The following is a 4,058-nucleotide window of genomic DNA, read 5'->3' as shown; positions in this document are numbered from 1 at the left end:
TCAAAGCTTTCAGAGTTAGTGCCACCCTGGCCCATGCCCAAGAAATACCCTTGCTTGCTGGCATGGCTTCAGCTCTTGGCTGGCTTTTTTTTTTCTGCCTCACTACTTGCCAGACTAGTTCAGTCCTGGGTCATCCCTGTTTGCATTTGTCATTATCATTATTATTATTATTAATTTCATTTTTTTTTCTAACTCTGACACTTCCAGTGGGGAAAATGAGTTTTGTGTGTGTGTGTGTGTGTGTGTGTGTGTGTGTCCTTCGAACTTTGTTAACCCTCATTGGCCAAGCTAGCCTGTGTTTGCATCCTCCCTTCAAGCAGACCCTTCTGACAACTCTCATGACTTTGAGACGTTTGCTCTTATCCTGGAGCTCAGGAGCTGTGTACTCGTCCACGCAGCCCCAGATGAAGGAGAATCGGAAAGCAAGAGCATAGAGCGCAAAGACTAATCCAGATGTCTCAGCTCTCAGGAGGCTGAAACAGGGGGATTGCCAATATGAGGCGAGCCAGGACTGTGCTATTTCAAACCCTGTTTCAACAAGCATGTGCACACACACACACTAATACCCACACATACACACACACATGAGCACACATACATACATGAATATACACATGCAAAAAATACACACACATACATGAATACACATATACACATTAATAACATACATACACACAAATACAAAAGACAAAAACAGACTCTTGTCTGTCTCTCATGAACCATAGGACCAGGAGTAAGTGACCGGGACCTTTCTAAACTTGAGTGTCTGTTTCTGACCTGGAAGCTTTGATGCCAACCAGGCTTATGTTAGAAACTTCATGTATGTCATTAGAACTTGTGTGCATGTGTGTCAGAGCTTCCTCCTGTGTCTCTGATGCTCAGATCTGTGTTGGCTGTGGCTCTGGGAGGTGTCTAAGCTGTAGGGCAGAGCCCCATGACTGAATCAAGGCCTTTCTTCTGGGATGGGTTGGGTATCTGTGGTTCAACTTGCCTTTCTCTTATATACTCAGCGATACCGTCCATAAGAGCTTAACGGGGGTGGAGAGTGGGGGGAGACACAGCATCGCGCTCTTGAGCTTCCCAGTCCCCAGAACCAGGAGCCCCCCAATTTTCCCTCTTCTTTTGTAGTCTACACAGACTCAAGTGTTTGGTTGCAGTGCTGGGAAATGGGCCCAGGCCCTGACCCATTGTAACTACTCCCAGAGTGTCTTTTGTGTGTTCAGCCATCAAGACGTTCCTGTGAGGTCTACTTCAGAACTCTTTCCAATTGGCAGCCATGGAAATGGAGGTGTAGAACGGTTCAGTCTGTTGTTGAAGATCACATAGACAGAATGGAGACGGGGAAGCACACCACGCTGGCTCCCAAGCCTAGAAAGGTTGTTTTCTGAAGCTATGGACAATAGATACTCAAGTCGAAATGCATCGAGCACCGAATGCACCATAGGCAGCCACTGCACATTGGCTCTAGCTTGCCCAGAACCATCTGTACCATCTCCCCTCGCTGCTCTTGTTCGCATGACTCCACCTTTCAAGCTGCTTCAGGTTGAAGGATGGTGGATGGATGCTGGCTGACAGGAAGTAGAAGCAAACCCAAGATGGCACACTCATCCCCAGTGACATTACAGCAACTGGGCATCGACACTCGAGTCCCAACCTTCTCTTCCATCTCAGATGAGGCGGCACCATACATCTGCATTATTTTGTATACACACACATGCACGCATATATGTATATATCCAGCCCTGGCTGGCCTGGAATTCCCTGGGTAGGCTAAGCTATCTTCAAACGCACAGAGATCCACCTGCCTGTTTCCCAAGTTCTGATATTAAAGGAGTGCCCATATCTAATCTTATGTCATGGTTTCCTGAAAAGTGCACAGAGTCCTGTTCAGCATTCAATCCAGCATGCTGGAGAGGCTGTGGGGAAAGAGGAACACTCTTCACTGCCACTGTGAGCATAAACTAATGCAGCCACTATGGAGGTTTCTCACGCGGAAAACAGGACTACCAACTGACCCAGCTGTGCCAACCCTGTGCATACGGGTACCCCGGGACTCTTAGGTCTGCACATCACAGAGATGCCTGCACACCTGTGGCTTCACAGTGCTGTTTACAATAGCCAAGTTACCAAATTGGTCTCGGTGCCCATCAACAGGTGGTTGGATAGCAAAAGAGGGGTATTTATATAAAATACAGTTTACACCGCCATAAAGAATGAAGTTATACCATTTTTCAGGACTATGGCATGAAGGGTGGAATCGAAGATTATTATATTACACGATACCTGGGATAGACACATGCAAGTACACACACACACACACACAACTTGGAAATGGGAGGGGGATAAGAGGGGGATGAATCTGGGGACCAGGAGGATTAGGGAAATAGCATGCATAAGCAAGTGTCCTTACTTGATAGAATGCATGCGCATGGTGATGATTTGGCTTGACTCTTAGGGCGCTGCCTGCTCCCGCCCACCTTGGTGATGAGTCCAGGTCTGTGGGTGGCCCTAACTGGTTTCTTTAACGGCTTCACATATGCCATAGTCCTGGGCGCAGAACCTTTGTAAGGCATGGGGGTTAGGGGGACAAGATCTGCCTATTCTGAGCCAGGAGGCTTTGTGCTCTGAGCTGGGGAAACTGAGGGAGTGTGGAGGATGGCAGCCTAAGCGCATCGCTACCATGCATTTTCAGGGTCCTCCTCCTCACCCCTGTGCCATGCCAGTGACGAGGCGAGGACAGAGGAAGGAGGGCTGTGGGAGGAGTAAGGAGCGTAGTCCTTCAGGGCCTTGAACATTCCATGGGGTTCCTGGGCAGGAAAACACATGCACACATGCACATATACTCACACTCACAGACACACACTCAGGCACACACACTCACATGAATGCACATATGGCCATACTCACACACACATGCATGCACACATAAACACAGACACACTCACACATGCACGTACACATACTCACACACACACACACATCACACGCTCATGTACACACAACCATGCATACAATGAACACATACATAATCACACACTCACATACATGCACACACATACTCACACATAGGCACACAAATGCTCATATACTCACACGTGCATGTACACATGCACACATACATAGACACACACATTCATGCACATACACAATCACACACATGCACGCATATACAATCGCACACTCACACACAGTCACTCACTCAGTGCTGCTATTTTACTGTCTCTATCGTTCATTTTCCCGAGCCCTTTCAAGTGCAACTTTGCCTCAGCTTTCCGTTGTGGCCCAGGGCGTCCCTGGACCCCTCTGCACCTTAAGAGCTATAAAATTGAGATAATGGCCCTGCTTTATCTGCCCCAGAGGCGTGCGAGATAATTATGGGGCGGTCACTTGCTTTGAAAAGACTTGAGAATTGAACAAATATTGCAGGTTGCTATGATCATACCAGTTTCCCGGAGGGGCGGGGCGGGGGGGGTCCTGCCCCTTCATACATATGCACAAGCTACTTCGACCCCAGGGCAGGCTGGCTGCTGCGGTGCCTTGGCAGGGTGACAGGTGAGTGGCAGTTGGAAAGGCCAAGTGAGACTCCTGGCATCTGCCCACGGAGGCTGTGAGTTCAGCATGTAAGCCTTTGAGGACTGAAGAAAGGGAATTTGAGTTCATGACCTTTGCTACCAGAGGCTCTGAGTGCTCCTTCTGTGGGGGAAAAGGCACTGAGATCACTTGACTTCCTGTGGGTGGATGAGCTCTGTGAGATCCCTCTGTGTTTATAAAACAAGTCCAGCTTCTCCATTTTAGCAATGTTTGGGACAATATCTGTAGGTCCCTCCCCTTCCTCTTTCCCCATCTTTGGCTTTCCTTGAGAATATGGTCTCTCTATGCAGCTGAGGATAGTGTCAACCTTGCAATTGATTCTCCTGCCTCAGACTCCTGAGTGTCAGGGTTATGGTTAGATGCCACCTTACCCGGCTGTCTGTTGCCATTTTTCTAGAGCTTTGTTAAGGGACCTGTCACCTGCCAATCAATGTTTGTTTAATGGACGGTTTAGACACTGGGTGAGC

This window comes from Microtus pennsylvanicus, chromosome 1, assembly GCF_037038515.1.
Source record: "Microtus pennsylvanicus isolate mMicPen1 chromosome 1, mMicPen1.hap1, whole genome shotgun sequence".
Taxonomy (NCBI): domain Eukaryota; kingdom Metazoa; phylum Chordata; class Mammalia; order Rodentia; family Cricetidae; genus Microtus; species Microtus pennsylvanicus.
This window is presented reverse-complemented; position numbering follows the sequence as displayed.